Source organism: Miscanthus floridulus, chromosome 3 (assembly GCF_019320115.1).
Source record: "Miscanthus floridulus cultivar M001 chromosome 3, ASM1932011v1, whole genome shotgun sequence".
Classification (NCBI taxonomy): Eukaryota; Viridiplantae; Streptophyta; class Magnoliopsida; order Poales; family Poaceae; genus Miscanthus; species Miscanthus floridulus.
Genome location: NC_089582.1, coordinates 29631839 through 29649737, shown reverse-complemented (window position 1 = coordinate 29649737; position 17899 = coordinate 29631839). Strand labels below are relative to the sequence as shown.

The window sequence follows — 17899 nt, the reverse complement described above, 5'->3', positions numbered from 1 at the left end:
ATCATAAGACTAAGGAACTTCAACTCCTCAAGAGTACAAAGACGAAAAACAGTTTCTTCAGCAAACAAATGAAGGCTACTGTTCTAACAAAAATAAAGGCTAAGGATACAGATGATAGACCCTTATTGCAAGGAATCCCCTCATACATGTACTTCACAAAATATCAAGCTTGAAACAACCAAACACTAAAATTTACTAAGACAAGACCTATAGATACATACTAGTGGGTATATAAGAAACCATAATGCGTCCTAGTTAAGATTAAGAACCTGTTTTCCTCTTTCCTCATCTTCAGGCTGAGTTGGCAGTCCTTCCAATCTAAAATAACACTCACGAAATTATATTTTCCGTGACAGTGTCAGTCTTAGCTGCCTTGCTCAACATTTCTCTGAACAGAGTTAATACATCATCTATCCGGCCGTCCTCACAGTAGCTATCAATCAAAGTCTTACAGGTAGCAACATCAGGTTTCAAGCCAATAGAGAGCATGCCATCAAGTAAAGTATTAAAGATAACAACATCAGGTTTCAAACCAATCGAGAGCATATCATCAAGGAGCTTCATCACTTTGTCCAGTTTACCGGCCAAGAAATATCCATGAACCATTGAAAGCTCTAGTTTGGTTTTGGTGAATTGATGAAACCCTAAGTGCTAACCTAGTTTATCAAGGTGATTATGAAATAGGTAGCACTACTCCAAGTGATGAAGCAATGGTGAAGATCATGATGATGGTGATGGCATGGTGATGATCAAATGCTTGGACTTAGAAAAAAAGAAAGAGAAAAACAAAAAGCTCAAGGCAAAGATGAAACTTGATAGGAGCTTTTTTTGTTTTGGTGATCGAGACACTTAGTGAGTGTGATCACATTTAGGATCGATAGCCGTACTATTAAGAGAGGTGAAACTCATATCAAAATACGGTTATCAAAGTGCCACTAGATGTTCTAACTCATTGCATATGCATTTAGGATCTAGTGGAAAGCTAACACCCTTGAAAATGTTTGTAAAAATATGCTAACACACGTGAACAAGGAGATACACTTGGTGGTTGGCACATTTGAGCAAGGGTGGAGAAGTTGGTGAATTGAAGGAGGTGTTTTTCACTGTCAAACACTGACCGGACACTGAGTTCGAAGTGACTGGACTCAGGGTTCCAGCGTCCGGTCAATTATAAAAAGAAGGTGGTGCTCTCGGGCTCGATTTGCCCTATGACCGGACTCAAAGAAGAAAAGTGACCGGACTCTGGCTGAACACTGTTCAGCGTCCGGTCCTGCTGACATGGCGGTGCGCAGAGAAGAGGATGAGTGACCGGACGCTGGGCGAGTACGATCAGGCGTGACCGGATGCGTCCGGTCACAATTTTACCTCTCTAGGAGCTCTCTGGAAACGATCAAACTCTGACACGTGGTGCGTCCGGTCAATTGAACAGGAGCGTCCGGTTGATGGTCAGTGAGCGCGCGCGAGTGAACCATTGCGCGCCAACGGATAGTTTCAAACCAGCGACGGAGGGAACGATGGGGCTGGAGGGGCTCGAGCCCCACCCCCCCTACCGATCCCGGGCACGTGGAGCCCCCCCTAAGCAATCCCTTAAAATTTTATACATATATGTATTAGGTAGGAGGGGCTAAGGTTAAGAGAAGATAAAAAAGCCTCTATTCTTTGTTGGGCCGAAAGGGGAAATAGCTCAGCTGGTTAGAACTTAGAAGCCCAAGCCGAATTGATGAAAATGAAAGGAAACCCACGGACCGACGCCACCACCCCAGCGCCTCCCCATGGACCGACGCCGCCACCCCAGAACCTGCGCCTCCCCGCGGACAGCGCCGCCGCCCCCAACAACCTGTGCCTCCCGCAAGACCGCTCCGCCGCCCCCATGACCGACGCTGCCGCTCCACGCTTTAGATCCGAGCGAGCGCGGGTCATGGCGTCCGAGGATGCACGACGCGGCTTGACGCGGCACGGCCCGAGGTCCTGAGTCCTGAATCAGCGACTCCCGAGACCCAGCCTGCTTCTACGCGGCTCCTCGGCGGCTCCAGCACGCCGCACGCCCAGGCCCAGCACGCCGCAGCGAGGGCCGAGGGGTGCGGGGCGGCGGGCAGCAGCAACACAGCGTCTAGCGGCTGTGAGCAGGCTGTAGGCGCCAGGCGGCACAGTCCGCATCAGCGCCGTGGTGGGGAGCAGCGGCCAGGTGAGGAGCAGCCGAGCAGCGTCGGAGCAGGTGATTTTTTAATTATGAAATTAAGTCTGTGACTGTGATTGAACGATGGAATGTTTGATTCTTCATGGATTTTAATTTTCAAATTTTCAGTATGTCGTCGAAAAGAACTCTGTGCAATTACTTTTCAAGTTCTAGTGGTAGTGGTCCATCAACTAATGAGAGCACAACTCAACCAAAGAAACCTAGAGCAGAGTTTAGTCAATCGAACATGATTGCAGACCCTGGAAATCGCAAACCAATTGATGATTATGAACCTGAAATTAGAGACCAAGTAAAGAGAGCATATGCTTTGAGTGGTCCAACCCAACCTCGTGAATTTCAATTTCCTAGTAAATGAATTGGTGGTCAATGGAGATCATTTCAAAAGACTTGGTTTGATGAATTTGATTGGCTAGAATATAGTGAGTCCAAGGATGCAGTTTTTTTGCTTATATTGTTATCTCTTCTTTAATTCGGGAAAGCCTGAAAATTTTGGGAGTTCTGTCTTTGCACATCAAGGTTATGTGAATTGGAAAAAAGCTAAGGATACTTTGAGTAAGCACAGTGCTTGCAAGACTCATGTAGAGGCTAGGTTGAAGTTTGATGACTTTATGAACCAAAGGACAAGTGTGGGTCGAAAATTAGTTGAGGTAAGCACGGAGGAAGAAAAACGATATGAGATTCGTTTGACATCTTCTTTAGATGTTGCAAAATTTCTCATATCACAAGGGCAACCTTTTCGTGGAGATGATGAGAGTTCTACTTCCCTCAACAAGAGTACATTCAGAGAGATGGTTGATTGGTATAAAGATAAGGTTGATATTGTGAAGGACGCATATGACAAAGGTTCTAAAAATTGCCAAATGTTATCTCCTGATATACAAAAGGACCTTGCAAAAGCTTGTGCAGAGGAAGTCACAGCTGTCATTATGAATGAGATTCAAGGTAGAAAATTCTTGGTGCTTATTGATGAGTCTCGAGATGTATCAATAAAAGAGCAAATGGCAGTGATTCTAAGGTTAGTACTTTACAATTGCAATTTTGTGCATATATTTTTTATAATTATTTCTATAATTATACTAACACAAACAAATGTGGCGTGCAGGTTTGTCAATGATGAAGGGAAAGTGGTGGAGAGATTTCTTGGACTTCAGCATGTTCAGAGTTGTACAGCTATTGCATTGAAAGAAACTTTGGTTAGTATGCTTTCAAGTCACAATTTGTCTATCTCTATGCTCCGTGGGCAAAGGTATGATGGAGCTTCTAATATGAGAGGTGAATTTAATGGGGTGCAAAAATTAATTCATGATGAAAATCCTTATGTTTTCTATGTGCATTGTTTTGCCCATCAATTGTAACTAGTGGTTGTTACCGTTTCGACTTCTAGTGTAGACATTGCAGATTTCTTTAACTATATTCCTTTAATAATCAACAATGTGGGTGCAAGTTGCATGAGAAAAGATGCCTTGCTTACAAAGCATCATGATGTGTTGCTAGAAAAGATTAAGAATTGTGAGATTATGACTGGAAGAGGTTTAAATCAAGAAAGCAGCCTAGCTAGGCCTGGAGATACTAGATGGGGTTCACATCTTAAAACTTTGCTTCGCATTTTGATCATGTGGGAGGCTATCATAGATGTCCTTGAGATAGTGAAGAAAGATTCTATTAAACCAACATGTAATGGTGGAGCTTTAGGTTTAATTGAAAAAATAGAGAGCTTTGATTTTGTGGTCATCCTGCATTTGATGATAGAATTATTGAGCATGACAGATATTTTGTCACATGCTTTGCAAAGGAAGGATCAAGACATAGTTGAAGCAATCCATTTGATCACGGATGTGAAAGATAGCTTGCAGGATATGAGGGAAAATGGATGGGAGCCATTATTCAAAAAAAAAGTGAAAACATTCTGTGAGATGAATGAGATTGAAGTGCCAGATATGGGTAAGGAAATAAATGTTAGAGGGACATCTAGACGAAGAAAGCAAAAGGTAACAAACATGCATTACTATCATGTTGAGATTTTTCTTGTCGCCATTGATGCCATCTTGACTGAGTTGAATCATCGGTTCTGTGAAATTAGTTTAGAGTTATTAGTATGTATGGCTGCTTTTAACCCAAGGAACTCCTTCTCTAATTTTGATATGGACAAACTTGTGAGGCTTGCTGAAATTTATGCTGAGGATTTTGACATTGGTGAACTTGCTGTTTTGCCAAATCAACTTAGACAGTTTGTGAACCGTGCTAGAAGAACTCTAGAATTTCTTGGATGCACTGAACTTAGAAAAGTTGCTAAAATTATGGTGAAGACTAAAATGCACGAATCTTATAAATTAGTTTATCATCTCATTGAGCTAACCTTGATACTAGCGGTGACAATGGCTTCAGTTGAGAGGATATTTTCAGCCATGTCTATTATAAAGATAGATTTGCGTAGTAAAATGGGTGATGACTGGCTCAATGACTTGATGATATGCTATAATGAGAAGGAGATATTTAGAAAGATTGATAATGAAAAGATCAAAAAGCGGTTTCAAGAGATGAAAAAGCGTCGCATGTTATTGCCTAAAAAATTAGTGGTATGCTCTATTCTCTTCTAAATTCATAATTTGGAGGTCCATATATGTTTGACTAATCAATTATGTCTATTTGTGTAGATTGCTACTTCGGATGAATAATGTGTGTCAACGTCAAGCGCTGTCTATTAGTTTCGTAATTTGGCCTTTCGGTATGAATGAACTGCTTCCTTTATTTTTCATGATGTATTTTGTGAATTTCATCGTTAACCAATGTTTTTAATATAAGACTACTTCTGGCTATCATATTTGTCTATTGTGAGGGGTCATAGTAGAGCTAAGTCGTTGTAGCACTTTTGTTCAGCCCCTCCTAATTTTTTTCCTAGCTTCGTCCCTATTTCAAACGGCTAGGACACATGGCGGTCAGGCTGCGACCGGACCCAGTGACCGGACGCATCCAGTACACACGACCTGTGTGTCCGGTTGTCCCGCAGTTAGCCTAATAATTGAGCCAACGGCTTTATTGTCTGGGGGTGTCTATAAATATCGTTTGATCGGCTCTAGCTCTCTCTCTTAGCCATTTTGCATTGATATAGCAACCTTGTGAGCTTAATCAATGCCCTCCCACTCATCTCCATTATTGATTCATCATCTTTGTGAGATTGTGAGTGAATCCAAGTCATTGCTTGAGTGTTTGCATCTAGAGGCACTTGGTGTTCGTGTTTCATTGCTGGTTTGGTTTGTTACTCTTGGTGGTTGCCGCCACCTAGACGGCTTGGAGCAGCAAGGATCATCGAGTGAAGGTTGGTGATTATCTTCGGCTCTGATCGTGGTGATTGTGAGGGATTCTTGACCTTTCTCTGGTGGAGAGCCAAAAGGTATTCTAGTAAATTGCTCGTGGCTTGTGTGATCCTCTTGTGTTGGTTGTGCGGCACCCTATGAGGGTTTGGCATGTGATGCCAATTAGGGCGTGAACCTCCAAGTGAGTGAATCGCCACAACGAGGACTAGCTTGCCGGCAAGCAAGTGAACCTCGGTAAAAAAAATCATTGTGTCATTATTTGATTCCGAGGTGATTGGTCTTCATTGGTATTCATTCTTATGATTGATTGGTTCATTCCTCGACACGGCGGTATAACCATCTTGCTCTCTCTTTATATTAGCGCAAACTAGTTGTCAAGCTCTTTAGTGTAGCTAGTCGTGAGAGCTTGTTAGTTTGGTTAGTGTGGCTCTTTAGTTAGCCTTTGAGAGCACACTAACTTAGCATAGTGACATAGCCATTGTGTGGATAGAGACTATAGAAACTAGAATTGTGGTAGGTGGCTTGCATTTTTAGTAGGCTAGCGCAACACTCGCTTCGCCTCATATTTGTCTAACCGGTTTGCTAAGTGTTGTTGTAGGAATTTTTAATAGGCTATTCACCCCCCTCTAGCCATTAGGACCTTTCAACCATTGTATTATAGGAAACCACATTAGGTTTTACTCCTGCACTTGGCATCAAATCAAAGAGTTTTTGGGCCTCCGTAACTTTTCCTTCTTTGAATAGTTTGTCTATCATTGTAGTGAAGACAGTGACGCTAGGAGGAATGCCTCTATCCATAATCTCGTAAAATAGTTCCTTAGCCTTCTCCCATTTGCCGTGCATAGAAAAAACATGAATCAGAGTACTATATATTATGATATCAGGAGACAATCCATCATCAATCATCTGGTAGAAACGGAGCATTGCATCATCTAGCCGTCCTATCTGACAAAGACCATCAATTATCATCCCATAGCTGACTATATCTGGCACCAATCCTTGCTGACGCATTTTGTTAAAAGTAAGCATTGTCTCATCGACCATTCCACATTTATTGTATGCACACATGTGTGTGTTGAAGATATGATGGTTAGGTTGGATATGTTAGGTGCATAATAGGATCATTAGCCATAGATCTAGCACATATGCTAACATTTGAATGAATAGCAAACTCTAGAATGTGATCTAATATGAACAAAACAGAGAGAGAGGGATGCGGGTGGCAAACCATCGGCCACCTTCGTAGAAGACGAGCTAGCCATCACGGTGCTCGGTGGAGGCGTGGCGGTGAAAGGCGGCTGTGTAGTGGCGGCGTTGGCCGGTGACGGTGCTTCCCATCACTAGCAGTGCCCCCTCACTTAGATCGACATAGGGTTAGAGCTATAGGTGGGGTGTCTGGCGGCGCAGGTGATTCTCGTGCCATGTGCCCCGACCCCCACCTCTCTTTTTATGGCGCTATGCGACGGGGGCCCACCAACCATAGTTAGGGTTAGGCGCCCCCGATCAGGGCATAGATCAAGGCCCAATTGGCCGTTGGGTCAACTGGTGGGATCAATCTAACATTCTCCTCCTTGATCTCACCTTATGATTTAAACTTAACTTACTTACTTTATCTTGTTCCCATTACATCACAGATCGGTGCATAAAGCGTGCCTCATCGTCACGGTCAGTTGCCATTAGATTAAACAGCTATAATGCACCTCTCTATTTTGAAACAGATTCTCAACTAGGCCCGTATTGTCCAGGAATCTTAGGCTTTTTCTTAAACCCATGCTGGCTAAGTGTTCTCTGAACACGCTAGGTGGTAAGCCTTTTGTAAGCGGATCCGTGAGCATCTTTTCTGTTCTTATATGCTCAAGACTAATTATATGATCCTAGACTTTATCGTTCATAACATAATATTTTATGTCAATGTGTTTGTCAGCACCACTTGACTTATTGTTGTGAGCATAACATACTGTGGGATTATTATCGTAGTATAACTTGAGTGGCTTATGTATATCGTCTACCACTTTCAAGCTGGACATTAATTTCTTCAGCCAATTCACTTGCCATGTGGCCTCATAACATGCTACAAACTCGGCATACATTGTGGACGATGTAGTGATGATTTGCTTTGAGCTTTTCCACGATATAGCTCCTCCTACGAGAGTGAATATGTATCCTAACATGGACTTTCTGTCATCTCCCGCATAATCAGAATCTGTATACCCCTCTATGTGCAGAGAATCAGATCTTCTATACGTTTGTATGAGACCCTTCGTTCCTTGTAGGTAACGCAAAACTTTCTTTACTAATTTCCAGTGTTCTATTCCTAGATTACTCTGATATCTACCAAGTAACCCGGTAACAAATGCTAAATCAGAGCGAGTACACACTTGAGCATACTGTAAACTTCCAACAGCTGAACTATATGGAACCGCTTTCATTTGATCGATCTCATATTGGTTCCTGGGACATTGAAATTCCCCATATCTATCACCCTTGACTATGGGAGTAGGTAAAGACTTGCAATTTTGCATACTATATTTCTTTAGAACTTTTTCTAAGTATGCCTTTTTGATAATCCTAAAAGCCCCTTTTTCTCTATCTCGGTGAATCTCTATTCCTAGGACGAATGAAGCTTCACCGAGATCCTTCATATCAAACTTTGAGGACAAGAACTTCTTTGTTTCTAGTAGTAGATTAACATCACTGCTAGCGAGCAAGATGTCATCCACATACAAGACTAGGAAAATGTATTTCTCTTTCTTGAACTTTACATAAACGTAATTGTCCTCTACATTTTCTCGAAACCCAAACTTTCTTATTGTACTATCAAACTTTAAATACCACTGTCTTGAAGCTTGTTTTAATCCGTAAATGGATTTCTTCAGGTGGCATCCCATACGTTCTTTACCTTCCACAACAAAACCTTTTGGTTGTGCCATATAAATATTTTCCTCCAAATCCCCATTTAGGAACGTCGTCTTTACATCCATCTGATGTAATTCTAAATCATAATGTGCTACAAGCGCCATTATGATTCTAAAAGAATCCTTACATGAGACTGGAGAAAATGTCTCATTATAATCTATATCTTCTCTTTGCGTGAAGCCTTTCGCTACAAGTCATGCTTTGAATCTTTCTATATTTCCTTTAGAGTCATGTTTGGTTTTGTAGACCCATTTACAGCCTACTGTCTTGGCTCCTTTAGGAATTGTTTCTAAGTCCCAAACACCATTGGTTTTCATTGATTTCATTTCATCTTCCATGGCTTCAAACCACTTTGATGAGTGAGCGCTTCTCATGGCTTCTTCAAATGAGGTGGGATCACCCTCCATTTGAAATTCCTCACATTCATAAACTTCGTAGTCTTCAGGAATGACTGATCTTCTGACTCTTTGAGACCTTCTAGGGGCCTTGTTAGATGACGCTTGTTCTATATGAGGCTATTGTTGCTCCTCCTCATGTGTGACAATGGGTTCTACGGGATCTTGAAGGATAGGTTCCTCATGTTCATTCATTATTGCTACAGGAGAACTAACAACATGTGTTGTTACTACAGTGTCTTGCACTGTTGGTACAGCAACAACAGGTAGCATGAAGTATGGCTCCTAAACCATTAGAGTGGGCACGCATACCCGCTTCTCTTCAAAATTAATTTCTCACGCTACCATGCTCCCCTGATCATATCATCCTCCAAGAACACATCATGTCTTGTTTCTATAAACTTCATTTGTCTGTCAGGACAATAGAATTGATAACCTTTTGACTTTTCTGATAGCCAATGAAATGGCAACTGACTGTCTTGGAGTCTAGCTTCCCTATGTTTGGGTTAAAGACTTTAGCCTTAGCTAGACAACCCCACACACGAAAATAGTTCAGTGAGGGTTCCTTTCATATCCACAACTCATACGGTGTTTTGGGCACCGACTTACTTGGCACTCGATTAAGAATATGAATGGCGGTTTTCAACGCCTCCATCTATAAACTTATTGGTAAAGAAGAGTAACTTATCATGCTTCTCACCATATCCATTAAGGTACGGTTGCGTCTTTCAGCTACTCCATTCTGCTGAGGCTCGTTCGGTGTAGAATACTGGGCTACTATGCCATTTTCCTATAAGAACCTTGCAAAAGGTATAGGAACTTGGCCATATGGGGTGTGTCGACCGTAGTACTCTCCCCCATGGTCGGATCTTACTACCTTAATCTTTAAGTTGTGCTGATTTTCTAATTCAACCTTAAATATCTTAAATTTATCCAATGCTTCTGATCTTTCCTTAATTGGATAAATATAGCCAAAATGAGAATAATCATCTGTGAATGTTATAAATGAATCGTAACCATCCACACACTTCATAGGAAAAGGATCACAGATGTCTGTGTGAACTATTTCTAAAATTCCTGCGCTTCGTTTGTCATCTTTCTTTATTTTCTTAACGTACTTTCCTTTTATGCAACCAATGCATTGTTCTAAATCTGAAAATTCTCAAGGCGGAAGAATTGATTTCTTAATCAATCGCTCTATTCTCCCCCTCAAAATATGGCCTAAATGGCAGTGCCATAATTTTGAAGATGTATCATGAACTCTCTTTCGCTTATTACTTGCATTCATAGACGATGAAGAATTCTCATTCTTAGTGCTCACAACATTCACATTCTCAGAAAGTGATAATAAATAAAGCTTGTCTTGTCGGAAGGCAAGACTAACACACTTATTGTTATACACAATCTAACATTTGCCATTATCAAAATGGCAATCATAACCATCATCATCAAGTCATGAGACACTTATCAAGTTTCTACACAAAGAGGGTACATAAAGAATATCTGAAAGCTGAAGTCTAAAACCATCATCTAATTCTAGAGAGAGATCTCCAATGGCTTCAACTTCAGCTTCAACTCTATTTGTTACTTTAATTTTTCTTTCTCCTCTTTGCAGGGCCCTCCTCTTACAGAATCCCTGTAATGAATTTGCAACATGAACACTTGCACCTGAATCAATCCACTAAGTAGATTTTGCATAACTTAAATACAAGGACTCATCTATGAATGTAATGTAGTCCTCACCTCTCTTCAGAAGGCTCTTCAGGAAGTCTGGACAGTCCCTCTGGCAATGTCCATGCTTCTTACACCATTTGCACTGATCCTTTTCAACTTGGGCATTGCTGTTCTTCTAATGGTGCTTAGTCTGAGGGGCTTTCCCTTGAGGTTTGGCATTCTTATTGAAATTATTCTTCTTGTTGTCCTTCACAAGGTTAGCAGAGTCACCCTGTAAGCTTTTTAGCCTCTCCTCTTCTTGAACACACATTGCAATGAGCTTCTCTATATCCCATTTATCGGGCTACATGTTGTAGTTCACAACAAAAGTTTCATATTCTTTGGGCAAGGAAGCAAAAATCAAACGAATCAGGAACTCATCCTTAGCCCCAAATCCATTGGCTTTAGCTTCGAAGCCGTGTTGCTCATCTTTAGTATGTGCTTTTTGATACCGCCACCAGTGTATTTCTCATTGATGTGTGCACACATCTGTGTGGCGAGCGGCACCGCGGTGGTGCCCTTTGCTCCCTCACACGCGCTGCGGTGGTGTTGCCCTAAACCCTATCTCAAAGTGCAGCGCCGCCGTGGGTCCCCTCGCTGGAGCGCGCGCTCCCCAGTGGGTGAGCAAGCCGCCGTCGAGAGGTCCTGTGACGGTGCCCTCGGCTGGAGATCACACGCACGACGACGAGCGCGTCTAGGCTTCTCCCCATGTGTCGACGAGGCGGCGGTGGGTGTATCTTCCTGCGCGCGGCGGTGGCGACGGCAGCGAGAAACCGGGTAGGTCTTCCCCCTTCTCCGTCCATCCATCTAGGGTTAGGGTTAGGGTCTGATCCATTTCTTCAAATCAAATCCCCTCCTTCTACTCGGTTTTCTACCCCGATGAGCTAGATCTACGCCTAGTTAGGTGCTCTGATACCATTGTTAGGTGCATAACAGGATCACTAGCCATAAATCTAGCATATATGCTGACATTTGAATGAATAGCAAACTCTAGAACGTGATCCAATGCGAACAAAATAGAGAGAGAGAGGGATGCGGGTGGCAAACCATTGGCCGCCTTCATAGAAGATGAGCTGGCCATCACGGTGCTCGGTGGAGACTCGGTGGAGGCGCGGCAGTGAAAGGCGGCGGTGCAGTGGCGGCGTTGGCCGATGGCGGTGCTTCCCGTCGCTGGCAACGCTCCCTCACTTAGATCGGCTTAGGGTTAGAGGTGTAGGTGGGGTGTCTAGCGGCGCAGGTGATTCTCGTGCCTTGTGCCCTAGCCCCCACCTCCCTTTTTACGAAGTTGTGCGATGGGAGGCCACCAACCATAGTTAGGGTTGGACGCCCCCGATTAGGACGTGGATCAAGGCCCAATTGGCCGTTGGGCCAACTAGTGGGATCAATCTAACAGGATACTGTTTTGCACCATCAAATCTATGAGTTTTTTCATTTCAACAAGATTTCCTTCGGTAGCATACCCATGGAGTAGACTTCCATAGGTGACAACATTGGGGTTTTCACCCTCTGAATCATAGAATTAAAATTCTCTCTAGCTTCTGCACACCGTCTAGATTTAGAAAGACAGTCTATCAGCATACTGTAAGTAACAACATTTGGTCGTTGCCCATCTCTGGACATTTCTTTGAGAATTCTGACAACCTCTTTCCACTATCCTAGAGAGAGGTATCCATGGAGAAGACCGCTATATGTAGTGCAGTCAGGATAATACGTTTGGCAAACATCTACTGAAGGACCTCCTCGGCCTTGTCCATTGCTTGAACCTTGCATAGGCCATCAATGATTGAGCTATAAGTCACAACATTTGGTGGGATCCCACGATCAAGCATTTCACGAAACAGGGTATCAGCTTTCCCCGCCTCGCTTTCTTTAAACAAGCCATGAATTACGGTGTTATAAGACACCACATTAGGTGGGCAGTTGCCTCCATCCTCAGCCATCATGTGGATCAGCTCGACAGCCTCTTCGCATTTCTTCTCATCACAGAGCCCCGTGAGAAGAGTGTTGTAGGTGAAGACATCGGGGGTGCAGCAGAGCTCAGGCATCCGTCGGAGCACAATATTCATTGCATCAATTGTCCTCTTCTCAACACCGAGGGTCCTGAGCAAGGGCGTGAAGGTGATGGCATTCGGCCTCAATCTCGTCTTGATGATTTGGCCAAATGCGGCGAAGCCTGGGCTCAAGCAGCCTGCATCGCAGCAGCAACAGCTCGGGGTCTAGGTCTCCCGAGCGGTAACACACTCCGATGAAAGCACTCCAGTCCCAGGACGGGCGGTGCTCGTCCCTCCAACGGCGTGGCACGCCCGCCGCTACCAAAACGGCCGGCGTTGGGGAATGCGTTCGGATGGATGGGAGCACCTCGTCGCAGAGTTGGCGCACGGCCTCGGTGCTGAGGCTTCCTGAACGAAGCCGCCGTGCAATGATTCGCTTCATCTTCTTCAACCAAGGGGGGCGAGCCCGGCTCGACATGGTCGGCGTTGCCGGTGGGATGTACACCTCTGGTCTGCGGGGGATGGTGCGCAATGCACGGCGGTGGTGGTTTGAGAGTGGGGATGGAACGAAACGAAATCGAATGTGGCAGTGGCTGGTGCCATCACGAGGAGAGGACGATTGCAACATACATCTGAAAACATATAAAACATTTTGAACAAACACTAAAGTCGTTTTTTAAACGGTTTAGCAAAACGGCTTCACCTGTCTACCATGCAGGCATGAGAAAGGTCAATTGTCCAAGATACCCCTATATACGCACATGTGTCATAACATTTGCAGCTGTACGTTTCTACATGTTTTTTCAGCCGAGTAAATTCAAATTAAAAATTAAAAATTTAAAACTAAAAATTAAAATTAAGTCATACAGCCACGCTGGGCTAGGGGCCGCCGCCGGGGTCGCCTCCGCCGGCCACGCCAAGCCAGGGGCCGCCGCCGGGGTCGCCTCCGCTGGCTGCGCCGAGGCAAGGGCCTCCGCCAACCGCTCTAGGCCAGTGGCCGCCGTCATCAATGGCAGCGTGATCTTCTTCGCGCATACGGAGGAAACAGAAAGAAAATCTTGACCTTTTCCCTAGTGGCAAAACGTGTAATCTGCGAAATCCAAGGATAGTGTCTCACGGGCGTGGAGAAGGAGCCGGGTGAAGCCACTTCTTTTTTTTTTTTGCTCTTTTTCACCCTAAAGCTATATGAGAGTTTTTAAGGGGCTTCACGGCTCCGAAGCCGGTGAAAAAGCCCTGCCAAATGAGACCTAATTTATTTATTACAATAATGGAAGTTTAGGCTTCAGTTAAAGCAGTACTCAACTTTCTGCGGCTTCTCACGTTAATCTGGTGCTCATATAGATATCCTGCTAAAGTCTAGTCTCATTTTTATGCTCATTTTAAAACAAAAATTAAATGCGGTGCGAATAACAAATATTTCATCCATAAACAAGCATTTTCTGAAAAAATATATATAATTGAAGGTGCAGTGTGCCTCATGAATCTAGGGATGAAAACGGATCGAATACGGACGGATATCACCGATATTACATTTGTTTTCATATTTTTGTCCGGATTCGGATTCGAATACGGATAGTGTCAACTATGTCGGATATGATACGATTGGATATCGACATCATAAATATGCGATTTGAGTATTCGGATATGGATACGGTATCGGATGTTGGATATCCGGACTCAGATACGGACAGATCTCAACTCCTCTAAACGGGTTCGGTTTCGAATACGGTCGAAAAATATCTGTACCATTTTCATCCCTACGTGAATCAGAGAGAGCCTAACTGTCGTCCTCGGTCAGCCGTACACAAATTCTTCCTGGGAAGCAACAATGACGTGTAGCACCCCCTTCTTACAAATTCTTCTACGACTACGAGTGTAGTAGGTCAGCCGTACACAAATTCTTCTACAACTACGAGTGCACTTCAGCGCCACCGAGGCACTGAACACTGGCATATGGGGGCCAATCCCACTTCTCAGCCATATGCCCATAGCAGATATACGTACAAGGTCTTCAGAAGAAATGCTGCTAAACATAAGGGTTTTATTAGAGCTCATTAAAGGCGGACTCAACACAAAGGGTTTACTGAAAAAGAAAGAACACAGCACCCCTTCTTACCCTGAAGTTGTTCTGCTCACGAAGGCTGCTGGACCTTCCTAGGTTGTCACGCACAAGCACGGCACGGCTAGGCATGTAGGCCCCCTCTAGATCCTGCAGTTCTTCAGAGGTATTCGTGACAACATGGTCCGCTGTCCTGGTTGAACGGCATCGTGCACACGGAGGATCTGGACTGCAAAACCTGCAAACGTTTCGGATGTAGAACACTGGCTCCATTTGTGACATGAAACATGGTAATGCCCTACGGTACATGTTAGGGTCTGCTTGGGAGAGAGCTGAACGCTACCCATTACACATTTGGTTTGGCTTCCTGCCTTCCTAAATAGTCCCTTCATGGTCTCAACAGAATTAGTCCCTTTGATCGAACATGAACACATTCAATCTTCATTTTGGAAAATTAGGTGAAATATCGTGTGGCAATGGCTGCGATGCAATCTCCAAAAGAAATCCTATTTCATGTCCTGGCACCGCCAGACAAAACTTCACTCAATATATATTGCTAATATATGCGTTATGGATGTTCTGGGCAGAAAGAAATGGTGGCAATGCAGGGGAACAGTCTGAATGAAGGCACATTTCTGAATTCCTTGAGTTCTTTCAGAAAGCACAAGTACATCATGTAGGCCTCTCAGGAGTCAGGACAGAGATGGCAAAGAGTAACACTGAAGATTCCTTCCATGAGAAGCAACATGTCCTTTGGATTCTGAACTTCAGCTAGAGGAATGCAGGAATCAACAATTGGTTTCGTTATGGAATAAGGAGCTTGTTTTCAGTTTTTTATATTCAAGCATACACAGTCTAATTAGTGAGTATACTGGGAGAAATCATAGGTTCAGTACCTCCTTGTCGGCTTTCATAGATTATTGCAACACAAAATATCAGAGAAATATGAGCGAGACTATTTGTTTCAGAAATCGCAATGATGCAATAATAAAGGTAGATGGAGAAGAACATACCAAAATGTAATCCTTTAAGTCACTCCGTACCATTGTCCTCTTTACATCAACCAATCAAACTGAGCTTCCTAAAGAACAGGCTGCAAAAAATCGCATAATAAACAACAATGCCTAGTAGTGATAGAAGGAAGCATCAATCCACCCAAGAATCGTAGCAGTACACACAATTCTCGAATCAGGTAAGTTTCTTCACAGCTGAAGTACCTATCCAACTCTTAAGTCATCACCCTATAAAAAATATTTTTTTGATCCACGCCATTACAATTTTGTAAGTTTAGAGATACGCCATTACAATTCGTCTTTTTGGAGAATTGCCATTATAATTTCATATCTCTTGTCCATGCCATTTCTCTACACTTATACCATATATGGACCCATTGTCAGACATGTATGCATACATATACGTGTACGACGTTAAGTCCCCGCCTCCTCTCCGATTAGAACAGGCCCACCCGCGGCGGACTGCGCGCAAGCGGAGCGGTGGCCTGCGCTATCGCCCGCGGCGGCGTCCCTGTTCCCGTCCCGTCCCCTCGCCCGCCCCATGGCCGGAGCAGGTGCCATGGCCGCCCTCTTCGATACCGAGCTCGCACGCGCCATGCCGCAGCCGAGCTTGCTCGGCGGCGTCCCCGTCCTAGCGTTGGAGGACGTGCACACGTCACTGGGGCCAAGGTTGCCGAACGGCAGCTCCCGCGGGTCGCCGGCACGGACGCGGAGCAGCCGTGGAAGACGGTGCCGTCGACGTGGAGCGAGCGCCGCCGCTCCGCCTCGCGCGCAAGCCTGTGTCAACGCTGCTCCCGCTCGACCTCCGCAACGTCCGCGGCGATCCGGAGCGACTGCTAGATGCGCGCGAAGCTGTCGTCGAGCTCGTACATGGACAAGGCGTCAACGACCTCCGGCGACACTGCCCTGTCGTCCTCGAGCACGAGCTACTGCTGCTGGTGCTGTGTGGCGCCGGCGTTCCGCGCCACGAGCTCGCCAAGGCGTCGTTGGACAGGTACCTGTACCACAGTACCACTACGAGCGCTGGGCGTCCAACCACACGACGCTGCAAGAAGGTGTTCAAGGGCATGACCGAGGCGCGTGGTTCTTCTCGCAGGGCCACGACGCCGACGCGCACGCAGGCCTGCCTGGGCGAGCGCCGCCGCTCCGCCTTGGCCCGGTCGACGTCGGACTCCGACAGCTTTTCGGACTGCACGGCCGCCACCGTGTGCTGCGCCAGGAAGTTGCCGGCCATGGCGCGGCGGGCAAGCTCGGCTCCGGCCATGGCGCGGGCGAGGGGACGGGGACACCGCTGGGCAAGCTCGGCTCTGGCCATGGCCACAGCAAGGGTGGGCTTCGGCCATGGCGTGGGCGAGAGGACGGGAACGGGGACGCCGCCGGGGACAATGGCGCAGGCCGCCGCTCCGCTCGCGCGCAGTCCGCTGCGGGCGGGCCTGTTCTAACGGAGAGGACGCGGGGCCTTAACGTCGTACACATCTCGTATCTCATAATGGCTCCATATACGGGAGAAGCGTAGAAAATGGCATGGACAGCAGACAAGGAATTATAATGGTAGTTTTCTAAATAGATTAATTGTAGTGACATATTTCAAAACTTTCAAAATTATAATGGCGTGAATCCCAAAAATCTCTTAAAAATATCTATCAGGTTGAAGTTTGCCCCCATAGTTGGATCTTATCCAAGTTTTGCATGGCAACTTTCCATAGTTTCTGCACATAGTAGAAAGGACCATGCTTATGTTATCATTGGTGTAAGGAAAGGAGAAAATTTGTAGCACAATCTCAGGCACTATGTTAGACTGACCATTCTGACTGAATCTGAAGGGCACCATGTTAGAGTGACCATTCTGACTGAATCTGAAGGACCTTACGCTGAAAATATATCCCCACTGGCAATATGATCAATTATACCAATTCGGCACACACCTTTCTGGAAAACCATCTACTATCAGCCTCTTCCTGAAAAAGGGAACCTACAGCAAGGAAACATTGCATTGTAGTTTGAAAATTTATTGTATCAACATCATAATAGCCATGTGCAGTTCTATAAAAAATAGATGAAATATCATTTACTTAGGTAAATAGTTTCCTCAATGCAAAAAATCATGGAGGCATTTTTCTTAGCATGCAGTCATGGAAGCACATGAATGATGATAGGATCCTAGATCCTACCGTAGCTGTGCAGTGCATAGGGATAGGTGGTGGGAGGCCGAGGTGAGCCATGGTAGCACGGTGAAGGGCGGCGGCGTGGCTAGGGCTCGGGAGAGGGAGAGAGACGCGTGATGGGGGCGGCCCCTTGAAG

General features: G+C 45.0%; 1 pseudogene; it reads right to left on the bottom strand.

Annotated features, from left to right (window-relative positions):
- Positions 1 to 330: 330 nt before the first annotated feature.
- Positions 331 to 16141, bottom strand: LOC136543417 (protein Rf1, mitochondrial-like; annotated as a pseudogene).
- Between the last annotated feature and the right edge of the window lie 1758 nt (positions 16142 to 17899).